General features: G+C 30.1%; 1 long non-coding RNA gene across 1 annotated transcript; it reads right to left on the bottom strand.

Annotated features, from left to right (window-relative positions):
* Positions 1-1204: 1204 nt before the first annotated feature.
* LOC120580494 (uncharacterized) lies at positions 1205-1726 on the bottom strand. Its single transcript, XR_005646202.1, has 2 exons — positions 1591-1726; positions 1205-1490 (listed from the first exon to the last, which is right to left on the bottom strand). It is a non-coding gene; the product is annotated as an uncharacterized lncRNA (long non-coding RNA).
* Between the last annotated feature and the right edge of the window lie 12021 nt (positions 1727-13747).

Genomic DNA, 13747 nt, shown 5'->3' with positions numbered 1-13747 from the left:
TTAAGGATTCCTCTTATATTGCTTGGTGCTTAAGAAAGAGATGGACAAATATGAAAGATCATTCTCAGAGAAATGAATTACATTGTTACACACATCTATAAGATCATTAAAAGATCAAGATGTGGAAGAGTTTCAACATCTGATATGATCTTTTGAATTTATTAAGAAGATTTGCATCAATTTTATCTTAATTTGTTTTAAATTTAAAACATCGAGATTTGAAATAGTTTCAACATCTCATATGATGTTTTGAATTTATTCAAAAAAAACTCCATAAATTTTAGCTTCATTTGTTTTAAATTTAAAAGATCAAGATTTGAAATAGTTTCAACATCCAATATGATCTTTTGAAATTATTCAAAATATTATCATAAATTTTAGCTTAATTTAAATTTAAAAGATCATGATTTTAAATAGTTTCAATATATCCTAAATGATCTTTTGAATTAGTTTTAAAAGTTTTGCATAATTTTCAGCTTTATTTGTTATGATCTTATTGATTTTGAAATAGTTTCAATATTGGATATGATCCGTTGAATATATTCAAAAGATATTTGTGAATATGAATGTAATTTATTTAATTCTTACGTGTTAGGATATCATAATCATACTACCTAATTTATCATTATTTGATGAATGTGATGCATAAAATATATGTTTAATTAGTTTATATGTGTTTAAATGCTTTTATATATTTGTTATCTACGAACATTAATGTCATGCATTTTAAGAAACACATGTATAACATACACGAATATGTGATATCAAACTTAATTAAAATATTTCAAGTATAATATTAAGTGAATTAGCTTTCCAAACCAAAGAATAATGTCCTTCAAAACTAATATCGAAATATGTGAGTTTGCCTTTGTGAAGTACTACGCTTGGTATACTAGTAAGTTGTTGTGCGGTAACTTTATTTACCCGACTGTTATTCTTTGGGTCTAACTTAACTAAATTATTTTAGTAAAATTAAAATAAATTTAGAAGCAATGTTTAGTAACATTTATATGATATATTATAGTAAGGAGTTACTCAGCTATGGAAGATGTGTTAGTGTGTAATAAATATTTGTCGGTACTTCCATTTACAACAAATGTAACCAAACATTCAAACAATATTGTAACGACTCCTTGGCGGAAGTAGGCCAAAGCTAAACATAAACCGACATCTTCCTCATTAAAAACCTTAACAGAACAACCAATTGACATAAAGCATGTTGAAGGAAAAAGAGCGCAATACATACAAATATTATGAATATTTTTTTTTTTTACCAAAACAAATATTATGACTTATTATAAATAATAGACTTAAATGTTCTAGTCGCCCCTTATATTTCTCAATTGTTTGATTTTTACTCCCCTTGTTTCAATTGTGTGATTATGGACCCTCATAGATCATAAAGAAATAACAATAATTACCAATACACTTCATAACTAGAGGTTTTATTACCTTTGGGCAATCATCATCAGAAACACAACGAATATTAGCTACACATGACATATAAGAAAAAAAATGTTACTAAAAGGTGATAAAATATTATGGGTAAAAAAACTTTAGAATTGCAAATTGGTGTGAAAAATAGCATACTTATTGCTGTTTCAACAAGAAATAGAGAAAGAAAGTTGATCAAAGCATAAACAAACATGGAAAATTTAGCCATATTTTTCCTTCTTTACATGTAATAATTTTTTTTATTGTTTTATAACTAAAATTCCATGGTCTGTTGATTTCGATTTAATGGTTTTTAGCACTTCGGAGTACCAAGAAGCCTTTTTTAAAATTGTAATTATTGTTAAATGTATTTATTTGCATTAGTAGTATAAGAAAACATTTTGAGTTGTTTATCATAAATGACAAGAAAGTCACAATTTTAAGCGAAAGTGATTTATGACATTACTTTGATATCTTTTCATTTTTATAATAAATTTGTTCTTGTTAATAGTTTCCACCAAATCCACTCAAGAGACCTAAAACTAAATTTATAATGTTTTGTACTCCTTTCGTCCCAAATTATAAGTCGCAGAAAAAAAATTGTCTCAAATTATAAGTCGTTTTACAATACTAGTGAAATATTAATGTTATTTTTCTTATTATACTCTTAACTGTTTATTACTTTTTTTGAGAGCCTTTAATTCTTTAATTTATCTCTCTCATAATATAATTTGAGACGGAGAGAATATAATTTTTTATTATATTATACAGGATGTTTTTTTTAAGAAGTTAAAATGAAATTTATTTAAAACAAATAGAATCCTAGCAAGCACAAGGAATGCTAGGCTAGGAGATTTAAAAAGCAACATACAAAGGAAAAGTGTTTCGTATATATGCGGAACATCCAAACAAACACTCATGTATCAAATACAATCTTCTACAAACGAATCAAAAACACCCACCACCGAGGCCCTCGAAACCAATAAAAACTAGACACCAAACCAATAAAGTCATCTCCAAAAACCAAAGTCTAAACGTCTGTGCAATAGCATAAACAAATCTTGTACGAAATCGTTGAAAAACATCTCTAAAATAATCATCAAACCTACCAAAAACTCATGTAACCGCACCTTAAACAAGCCACATCAAACTCATAAAAGAATCCTAGCAAGCACAAGGAATGCTAGGCTAGGAGATTTAAAAAGCAACATACAAAGGAAAAGTGTTTCGTATATATGCGGAACATCCAAACAAACACTCATGTATCAAATACAATCTTCTACAAACGAATCAAAAACATCCACCACCGAGGCCCTCGAAACCAATAAAAACTAGACACCAAACCAATAAGTCATCTCCAAAAACCAAAGTCTAAACGTCTGTGCAATAGCATAAACAAATCTTGTACGAAATCGTTGAAAAACATCTCTAAAATAATCATCAAACCTACCAAAAATCCATGTAACCTCACCTTAAACAAGCCACATCAAACTCATAAAAGAAAATTCACAAAAAGCATAACCACCACTAGCCACCACAAGCACCGCCACCTCCACCAAAACTACCATTAACCACCACAAAAACCACCATTAATCCTCACCAAAAACAAGCACCAGACACCACGAGCATCACCACCTAAAACCAACATCAGCCACCACGAGCATCACCACCAAAAACTATTACGGACACCACCACAAAAGACTCAATATCAACACCACCATAGAAACCACCACGAAGCACCACAAACCAACACAACTAAAAAGCAACATACGAGCTCCTCAACATCATCACCACAAACAAAACTCACCGGTTTTTTTTTTAACATAGCTGAGTCGAATTACAGGAAAATTAAATACTTTCCTTAACATAAGTGCAAGATACTGTTATCAGTGTATACACAAATTAATAAATTCATTCGTTACATATAAAAATATAATAATAGTATCTCCAAGTCTAATCTTCAAGAGAAAATCTTTACAGCCGCAACAACTCCACTTATCTATCTGAAGAAAAAAAAAGGAGTAGGATGAGACTCATTAATTCCCTCACTACAACCATAAATTCGGTCACTACTGTAGTATCATTTTGCTGAATAATTAGTATCATAATCAATACTATCCCTTTAAAAAATAATCATTACGAAACATAAATTACAATCTTTTACAAATAATTTTTTTAATAACAGTAAAGGTGAATCACACAATTTAATCTTGGTCATTTTTAGCTGATTTGAATATTATTGAGCAAGAAGGTACCCAACAGTGTCCACATGTTAGTAAAGCGTTAGATATAATAAAATAATACTTTACCGGAATTGAACCTCACAATTTTTATTTATTTTTTACAAGATTTTAATTAACTGGTTTAACATTCATACTTCCAATTGTACTACTCCTTCCGTCCCAAATTAAGTGAGTCATTTGCTCATTTTACACTTATTAAAAAAATGTATAAATGAAGGAGAGACAAGGTTTTAACTACTCTTGTCAAGTATTAGTTCATTTACCATTATCATAAATGCAAAGTGGAATATATTGAATTTGAAGCGATGAAAGTAGTACGCTGATGACAAAGCATCATATGATACTTTTCGCTATGTTTTTTTTTTTGTTGTACTTTTCTTTGCATTGTAAGACAAATAAGTTGAGAGATGGAGTAGTTGTCAATGGTCTAAGGAATATATTGTATTGTTTTCACTTGAGCCAGTTGTAATTCCCTTTTATCCTAGATCATGCAACTTCATAGGTGTTTTGAGTGTTTTGTAGTGAAATCATGTAAATTGAAAAATCAAGACATCACATGAAGGATCAAGGATATGAAGATTGAAGTCAATGGTCCTTAGAAGGTTTTTTAAGACAATACAAAGTGAAGAAAATTCATTTCAAGTTCCTAGGAGTTTTCAGACGGAAGAACGATCAAAAGCGGGAGAAAAAGGCAAGATTTCACACATCAGGGGCAGCCTCAAGAGCCATTAGCGCCTGAGGCAGTGTTGCTACGTCCCTGAGAACCATTAGTGCCACTCCATGCGGCAGTAGCGCCCGACTGCGTGGATTTTTTACCTGCAACTTGTTTTCCAAGCTGGATCGGTGCAAAAAGCTCAGTTTTCTTCTCCTAAACCCTACCCAATCGTTTGCTATAAATAGATGCCCTTGCACTCATTATTTTCCATATAGAACACTAATGGTTCAAGGCAAGGGTCAAGCATTAGAGCTTCAAGGCAGGATTTCTTCCTTCTCTTATCCTCTCTAGGGTATGTTTTTCTATTGTTTTGTTATGATGTTTGTTGCCATGAATAACTTGAAATTCTAGCGTACTTGTTTTAATATGTTCCATGAGATGGTTCGACGTTTATAATGTTATGCTCAATGTTCCAACATCATGAAGTAAACAGAAATAAAAACAAGAAAAATAAATGACAAGAAGGTAAAAACACAGTGAGTTTGTTGACCCAGTTCGGTGATAAACACACCTACTCTGTGAGCTACCAAGCCAGGAAGGAAATCCACTGGTGTAGTCCTTATTCTATAGCTCTCAGCAAACTCCTCGTTTACACTAAAGACCTAGGACCTACCCGTATTGATTTCAACCTAGGAACTCCTAGATCTGAGATCCCATCTCACTATCCAACAATCAACCACAGCCCCTGTGATTATTAGACTAAAAACAACAAACACAAAGATGAAGTTACCATCAAACAAAAACTACAACCTTGCTTAAAAGCTTTGGTGTAGAACACAAGTGTTTACAACTCAACACACAGTCCTAAACATGTATCCCAAACGATACAAGAAAGGCTCACAATAAAAGGTACTAAACTTGCATCAACATGATACAAGAATAGAACACATGTATACTCAAAACCCTAAAAGCTAAACTCTTTAGAATGACGGCTTGAATGGTTCATTAGGTCTTGATGTCTTCCTTTTATACCGAAGCAGCAAGGGTCAAATATTATTGTTGGGCTTCAGAACAAAACAGATCGTCCAGCTGATCTGCAAAACAAGAATCAGAGACAAATATGGAAAGTCCTAAAATGTCAGAACATCTTTAGGAGCGTCCAAAACAACATTAAATATTTTCTAAAATATAATCACAACTTTAGGAATATTACACAACTGATTCTATAAAGATATGTGCGTTACTTGGTCAACAAGATAAGGAAAAGTTGTTTCCTTTTAAAGATAAGGCGCGCGTACAAACAAGCATGAACTCAGACACACTGAACCATATTGGGATGTTGGAACATCGTATCCAACATCTCACATAGATACCTGTAACATGTTGGAACATTGGTTCCAACAACACATACATGAATATTTGTTTTAGCAATAATGCAACCAATATAAATACCCAACACAACTAAACCTCTTGATTAAGGTTTCATGATGAACCCCTTCTTATTTGTTGGATATTATAAATAAAGTTTTCATTCAGTTTATGTTTTTATTGTGCTCGATTTAAATTAGATTAGGCATGTTCTTTAATGCTTTGGTTAACTAAGTGTGTAATCATGAAGAATGATCCCTATGATAAAATTAGGCACTGACAAGCCGGAAATTTATTCATTCCATTGGTTTTTTTTAATTACCCCTTCTTATAGAGGTTAGGAAGTTCATGTTTAAATTATGGTCGTTTTAATACCGCCTTCTTTCGACAATTGTCGTACATAACCTCGGTTAGTCCAACACATAGTTGTTGTGAGAAGTTTCGTGAGAGTTTTATTCGCTTGTTTCATTAAATCATAAGTAGCACACATAACTGTTTATTTCTTAAAGTTTAATTCCAACAAAGACGAAGGGAGATTCAAAAGATTCCATAGTCACCGTTAATTATCTGAATCACAAACCTAATCTTGCATTTGGTAGGGTAATTCAACCCTACAATTCTATTCAATTTTACTTTACTTTATTACTTGTTACCATGTGGTGCACTTGTCAATTTCGTTCATCAACTTTTTCAGATTTTATCTTTTATTTAGTATAGGGTAGCGATTTTTAGAGTAGTAATAGGGAGTTTGTTTAATTTGGTTTACCTTTTTAGGAAGTATATATTTTTAGATTGTGGCAAAGAGGTAAAACATCGATAGATTATAAACGGAGGGAGTTTTAATTATAGCTATAATTGGAAAAAGTAATTAATACTCCCTCCGGTTCTATATATAAGAAAGAATTTACTTTTTTGATTTATTGAATAGTTGATGTATTTGGTCTATTTTTAGATTAGGTACATCAATTATTGAATGAATCTAAAAAGTTAATTTTTTTCTTATAAATAAGACCGGAGGTAGTATTACATTGAAAAGTGAAATGAATAAGTTATTTTAGGACAATTTTTTTTCACAAAAGACTTACTTATTATGGGATGGAGAGAGGAATCACAATTGGATGGAAAATTAAATAAACTATATCATCTGGTCATTATTATAAAAGCAAAATCCGCATTTTAGGTTCATTCAATAAATTAGGTAAAACATACATTTTTTTCTTATAATTATGATCAGAGGGTGTATATACTAACAATTCTACTAATCACAATTGATCAGACGGTATACAACTAATGAATTAATACATAATTAAAACACTAACATCGTAAACCATTGGTCACCATATTCATATATTTTTTGTTCCATAAATAGTTATTTTGGTCACTGACTCTGCACCTCGTTGTCATAAGGGCTCCTGACTCAGGATTAAATATAAAATAACCCTTGGATGTGCACTTCCGTAATCAGTTTAGTCCTTGACGTTAAAAATTTCTGTTAACTGATGAGGTGCAGAGGCGGATCTAGACATTTGATATTGGTGTAGCAAAACTTTCAAAGAAACTATGTATATTAACAAAGTAGAACATTGACACTTTAAACAATATAGAAAAATGGTTTGCGTGAGAGCATTTTAACATACTCGGCCGGAGTTGAATACAAGTCATACAAATCACCCATCAAGCATAAAACCACTAGGCCAAGAGAGAAACTTATGATATGTTAGCGACTTATATTATATATATAATTATTTAAGTCCAGTGTATGAAAAAAAAATTGGGAAATAATCTGGTGTGGTGTGGCAACTGCCACACCATGTTGCAAACTGGATCCGCCCATGATGAGGTGACACATGTTTTATACTAGCAAGATGCGTGATATATCCTAGGGACTAAAGTGAAAGAAACTAAACCGAATTAAAGGACATGGATTAAAATGAAAGATGGAGTTAGAAATTCCCAAATCCCTAAATCCATAAATCTCATTTATAACATTTATCAACATTCGGGCATAGTTAAGATTTGTCACCTTCCAACAATATTATCATTTATAAAATCACTAAAATCTTATCTTTTTGGGCATAGTTAATACAACATTAACTTCAACCCATTAGGTAAATTGAGAGAGAAATTCTAACAACTTAGCTACATTATATTATCTAATATTCATCTTCTTTTTCTTTTTTCTATAGAAAAAAAAAAAAAAAAGCAAAGAAAAGATTTTATTAAATAACAAGATAGAAGGCACAAGGCATGCCAAAAGTCACAAAATACAAGCTATATGAACACCAATTACACTTTCTGTATAACAACAACAATTTAATCAACACAATGATCCCCTGAAACAAACATAAATCTTGCCTTGAATGGATATCTGATACAAAGTATGCATTACACAACCAGCTCAAGAAGAAATTCTACAATTCTCGGTTGAATCTCATGCTAAGTTAATCTATCCTACTTGGACTTAAATTTCGTTACTACACATCAGCTCAAGAAGAAATTCTACAATTAAGAATCGACATTGGAAACCTCCCCATCTCAAGAAGAACAATACAACAACAACTAATATAAGTTAAACTAAATTGCATTAGAGATCCTTTAAGTTATTTAATTGTATTAAATTAGTCCTTTAAATTTTTTTCGTACCACTGAGTTTTTTTACGTGAATAAATTATGATAAGTTGATCCTTTAAGTTATTTTCGTACTAATGAAGCCTTTAAGTTATTTAACCATGACAACTTTGAAGATTTCAGAATTTTTTTTTGTTGAAAGAATAAGGATTTCAAATATTAAAAATATAAGTTATTCAGGATCTAAAGTTATAATTAAATAATTTAAAGGATTTAAGTGTTACAATAAATACTTAAATGACTAACTTGTTGCAATTAAATAATTTAAAGCACGTAATTAATACGAAAAAACTTAAAGGATCAACTTTTTTTTTTGAAAGACTTAAAGAATCAACTTATTATAATTAAATAATTTAAAGAATCTTTGGTATAATTTAGCCAACAAGTTATACGTCCCTTAATCAATTAGACTAACATTCTTTATCCTTACTAGCTCTTTTTGAAAAGTATAGGGAAGATGAATTTGAAAGAAATAAATTTCGTGAAATGGATATAGAACCCAAGTTTCGTGAAAAACGTATTATTCATAGAAAGAAATAATTTGATGAGATTGCAGTACAATAAAGTTTTAAAATCTCCCGAATAATCATTTAAATTCGACTACTTTTTGTACATCATATAGATCAAGCAATTGGTTCTTTTCAAAGTAAATTTGAACAATTTAAAATATATCAAGATATGTTTGGCTTTCTATTTAGCATTCAGAAATTAAAGTCTTTAAATATTGGAAGTATAAAAGAATCTTGTCTTAACCTTGAACACTCCTTAAAATATAATGAAACATCTGATATTGATGGATTAGACTTATATTTTGAATTGAAAATCTACTTACTATATTATAAAAGTAAGTTCCTAGGATTTTACCATTTTGCTCCTTGGAGGGGCATTTTGGTAATTTCCTATTGATGAGGTGTGGTTAATGCCACCTCATCATTTTATGGTGCATTTTCCATTTTGCCCTTCACCATTTTTTTTAATTATTTTATAATTTTTATATTTTTAATAACTTTTATAATTTTTATTTATTTTTAACTATTTTTTAATTTTTTCACCCAAATTCAGTTACTTCTAAATTGCCGTTGTGGGAGAGTAAGGTATTGCTTGATCCGGCTTTTTTCCAACTTCTGTACATTTTTAAGGAGAAGTTAGGTCAAACACACTATTAGTTATTTTAATTTCAATATTGTTTAATCATCACAACCTCACAAATATTTTTATTCACACTGTCATTTAATGATACCAAATATTATTATTTCCTTTCTTTAACCTCGCAAATATTTACACACACATTAATGTTTAGAGTAATATTTTATGTCCATCTGTCTGAGTTTTTCTTACGCTGATGCATATAATTTTTTTTAGTGTTGCTTGGTTGAGTGTTATCTCACCGATTATTTTTAACTATTTTCCAATTTTTATATTTTTAAATACTTTTAACTATTTTCCAATTTTTTCTCCCAAATTCAGTTGCTTCTACACTGCCATTGTGGGAGATTAAGATACCGTTTGACCTGATTTTTTTTTTTACTTCTCTACATTTTTAAAAAGAAGTTAGGTCAAACACAATATTAATTAAGTACTTACTAAAAAGGGAACATTTTTTAATGCATAGAATTGAATGGAATGAGCTTTGGCCAAAAGTTGTTGAATGCTACTTTAAAAAACTACTTCTCGACAATATATTTCACAAGCACCTCTTTTCAACTCACGTTGGGAACCTTTTCTTTTATTTTTTAATATTATATTTCAATATATTTTCTTTTCATTTAACTTTATTTTATTTTATTTTATTTTTTTAACAGTTCCATTTAATTTCATTATCTTTTTTTCAAAATATTTTTATTATCTTTTTATCACTTATATATTTAATTTCAATATTGTTTAATCATCACAACCTCACAAATATTTTTATTCACGCTGTCATTTAATGATACCAAATATTTTTATTTTCTTTCTTCAACCTCATGAATATATACACACACATTAACGTTTAAAGTAATATTTTATGTCCGTCTGTCTGTTTTTTGTTACGCTAATGCATATAATTTTTTTTAGTATTGCTTGGTTGAGTGCTACCTCACCGATTTTTATTAACTATTTTCCAATTTTCATATTTTTAAAAACTTCTGACTATTTTCCAATTTTTTTATTTTTAACTATTTTCTAATTTTTTTCACAAATTCAGTTGTTTCTACACTGCCGTTGTGGGAGATTAAGATATCGTTTGACCCTTTTTTTTTGGCTTAATTGCACTTTTGGACCCCTATCTTTTCAAAAGTTGCGGTTATGGACCCCTAACTAATTTAAATACAAAACAGTCCCCTATGTTTTGATTCTTTGGCAGTTTTGGACCCTCAGTCCATTGTTGACTTGGTCAACGCTGACGTGGCACCCTAAGTGAGGTGCCACGTGTCAATTTTTTTTTTTTTTTTGCCTTAGGGGTCCGAAACTGCCAAAGAATCAAAAACATAAGGGGCTGTTTTGTATTTAAATTAGTTAGGGGTCCATAACCGCAACTTTTGGAAAGATAGGGGTCCAAAAGTGCAATTAAGTCTTTTTTTTTTTTCTTCAACTTCTCTACATTTTTAAGAAGAAGTTAGGCCAAGTACAATATCAATTAAGTACTTACTAAAAAAGGTACTTTTTTTAATGCATAAAATTGAATGGAATGAGCTTTGACCAAAAGTTGTTGAATGCTACTTCAAAAAACTATTTCTCGACAATTTATTTCACAATCATCTCTCTTCAATTCACGTTGGGAACCTTTTCTTTTATTTTCAAATATTATATTTCAATATGTTTTTTTCTTCCATTTAATTTCTTTTAGCCGTTCCATTTAATTTTTTAAAGGAGGTTCCATTTAATTTTATTACATTTTTTTCAAAGAAATTTTATTATCTTTTTATCCCTTATATATTTAATTTAAATATCGTTTAATTATAACAACCTCACAAATATACAGACACACATATTAACGTTTAGAGTAATACTTTATGTGTGTCTGTTTTTTTGTTACGCTAATGCGTATAATTTTTATAAAATTTTGATTTTAATTAAAGTAAAATTGTAGATGTCTTTTCTTCAAAAAAGGTATAGATGCCTAAAAAAATTATGCGTATGTTATATATATATATATATATATATATATATATATACATAAAAGGTATAGATGCTTAAAAAAATTATACTTATCTGTTATATATATATTGCACCTTTATATCGTAACAAACTATGCATATCTTTTTCTTATTCAAAAAAACTAAATATTGCTAAATAGAAAAGGTATTATTTTCTATTTTGTCAACATCAGATGATAGAATTTTGTATAAGTTTGATAATGACCCGAAAAATGTCTTTCCTTATGTAGTGGGAATATAGTTGATGTAACACTATGGGAAAAAATACTCCGTAACTTTATCATTTACTATCTATTTACCTTGAGTTCCTTTCTTGCATTTTGTAGTCAATGGCAACCCAAATATATGTAACAATTGGTGAGGTTCGAGGTTGCTCATCAACCTACATCATCCGGTTGTGAGAAGTTTAAGACTTAGTAAGTTTGCATTATGATTTCACAATACAATGTTAGAGTAACTTATTATTTCACAATCCGATTTGATTGTTTTTTGACCATGTTTCTTGAATTGTTGTCGTGACTTCAACACTTCTCAAGCTCAGAGTCAAAATTCAGTTAGAACTTAAGTCAGAGTTCGACTTCTTCTCAACGTGCTTCGTACAACGATTTTTCCAAACTGTCACATGTTAGGCCAATTGCTGAATTTATAAACTTAGTCAATGTCTGCTTTTTTTATGCACAAACATGCTTTGAGTTTTTTTACGCACAAATTAAAAATACATATTGCATTATTCTTTATTTCATGTGCATAATTTGTGTTAGGAAACATATTGCATCACTATTTGGAAAACAACTAAATTCAATCATAACCAGTTTGGATTGTATTATGAGAGTTGCACCAAATGTTCGAAGACATCAATGTCAAATGATGCTAGCTATATATGCACATGCGGAAGTGATGCTTAATTTCCATTTGTTTCAACAATGTTAATTGGTCAACGGAGTGCATATAATGTACATGCATGCATTTATCTAGACTTTATATGAAGATAATAGGATGATAAATTAGAAGTCATGTTACATTTTCTTTAGCTTAAAATCAGTTATGCTACCTTTATTTTATAAATTATATGTAACTATATTCGCATACATCTTATCCATGTAAATATTCATTAGACTAATATTGCAGTTATTTTCCTGTTTAGCATTTCCCAAACGAGGTGTCAAGAACAATTCTGAAAGGAAAGCGCAAAACAATCACTCTCATTGATGACCAGACACAGAGACAGTATAACTGTCATCTCATTACCGCCGATAGTGCACGCTATGAAAATTATTTGGGTGGGCAGTGGTTCAATTTCTGCAGATAACGAGTGATGGAAGAAGGTGGTAAGCTCATCTTTGATCCCGAAAAGTCATAGAAGAACTTGGAAATTCGAGTTGTTCCAAAGTAGATCTTTGTTGTTGAACTATTTTAACTTCTACTATTTTGATGTATCGCTTTGGACTATAGTCGTAAACTATCTTAACTTTGGGATGTCATTTGTTCTTTTCATTTTGTCTGATGTAAGTATTGGCAAAAATTCCTGTTTGGTTAGTCTATGAAACTTGCAATCTCTTTTATAAACCTAACTATTATGTAACGTTAATCTGTACATTGTTGGTTCCTTCATTGGTTCCAATTAGTATCATGTTAATTGTAATGCTGTTTTCCTAATCTCTTGAGAAAAATAAAACATGCTATTTTCCTACAGTAAATCTTTACAATGCTTTGGTAAATGTTTTAGAAATGTACATATATATAACTTTTAATTAACACTGCAATTTGTTTTGTACCTAGCACTTCTCAAATGAGATATCAATGACATTTCTAAAAGGAACACGGAAAATAATCACACTGATCGACAAACAAGCTCAAAAAAGGTATAAGTGTCGCTTGATAACGGCAAAGAGAGCAAGTTACAAAAAATACTTAGGCGGACAATGGTTCAAATTTTGACGAGAACATGTGTTAGAGGTAGGTGATAAGTTAATTTTTTATCTAGAGAAGCCACCTAAAAATATGCACGTTCAAGTCGTTTCCAAATAAAGATTTGGTTCATGATCCGCACTTTCAACATATCACCTTAACTTTAATCCTAGACTAGATTATCTTCACTCACTGATGCTACTTCTTTGCTTGATTTCATTTGATGTAAATATGGGTATTAAAACAAAACTCTTTTTTATAATTTTGGATAATATGTAAATTCACACATCATTGATTTCTTTATTGGTTCCAATAGTTTTCATCCTAAATATTATGTCAATTCCTAATCTCATAAACTGATTATATGCTCTCTT

Source organism: Medicago truncatula, chromosome 5 (genome assembly GCF_003473485.1).
Source record: "Medicago truncatula cultivar Jemalong A17 chromosome 5, MtrunA17r5.0-ANR, whole genome shotgun sequence".
NCBI classification, from domain to species: domain Eukaryota; kingdom Viridiplantae; phylum Streptophyta; class Magnoliopsida; order Fabales; family Fabaceae; genus Medicago; species Medicago truncatula.
This window is presented reverse-complemented; position numbering and strand designations above follow the sequence as displayed.